This window comes from Carlito syrichta, unplaced genomic scaffold (genome assembly GCF_000164805.1).
Source record: "Carlito syrichta isolate Samal-C Ts95f unplaced genomic scaffold, Tarsius_syrichta-2.0.1 Scaffold288011, whole genome shotgun sequence".
NCBI lineage: Eukaryota > Metazoa > Chordata > Mammalia > Primates > Tarsiidae > Carlito > Carlito syrichta.
Window position 1 is genome coordinate 263414 of NW_007232107.1, and position 1093 is coordinate 264506.

The following is a 1093-nucleotide window of genomic DNA, read 5'->3' on the forward strand; positions in this document are numbered from 1 at the left end:
ACTGATCACTTGCTTCAACTTAGGCCACTCAGTCCAAAGGCTAGCCAAAAAACTCCTTAACACTTCCCCACCAAAAAAAAAAAAAACAAAAAACAAATGCATAGTCGTAAAAGGCTTTGAGTTGGAGTAGTTTGGGCCATGCAAATCAAAATCAAATTTGCATATGAAATAGACTAGGCATAGGAGATGAGGTAACTAGTCAATTGGCAAATAGATGTGCAGAAGAAAGAAAAAATGCTTGGACCAAAAAAGTCTGCTCTCCAAAGCTGACAATTTTTAAGACATGTTCATTATTAGAGCACATTTTCCTGAAGCAACTTTAAGTGGATCTGTTCCTAATACTACTAAACCCTTGATTATAACAGACCTTTTAAGCAAATGTGAGCCTATCCATAAATGTCATCATTCTTTCCATTTGAAGATTATATTTCTGAAGATTCTGCTGTTCACATGATGGCAAAATCTCATGCATTCCCTAAGTTCTTCAATACTATATGGGTTAACCTGCCACCTGGGGAGTCTTTTTCCTTGTTTTTTTCCTCTTTATTTTTTGTACTACCTATCTGTTTTGTAACTTGTCTTTCTATATTGGTGGTTATACATGGTATTTTTTTAAGGATAATTCACTCTATGTCTTGCATCTATATGTTTTTTGTTATTTTGTTTGTTTGTTACTTGTTTCTTTAATAAGCAGTATATATGTCCAAAAACTTCCTAGGCTTGATTCAGAGAACCTAGATTCTAATCCCTCTTACAAATATGGGACTTGAGAAAAAAATGCTTCAGTTTTCTGAGTGATAGTTTTCTCATCTATAAAATTGTAATCAAATTAGAGACTCATAATTTGTTTCCAATTTAAATAAAATTATATGCATGAAATCTCATGGTACAATACCTGGAAACATGCAAATGAGATAAATTTAAATCTGGGAGATTTTACTCACTCTTTGAGCATTTTTCAAGAGACAGCAACTTAACAGGATAACTTACAAGTGAAAATGGATATGATAATTCATTATTGGTGCTCAGCAAATATTTGTTGATAGCATACTCTTAGAAATTGGAAGAATAAAGAAAGTCTCTTGAAAAATAC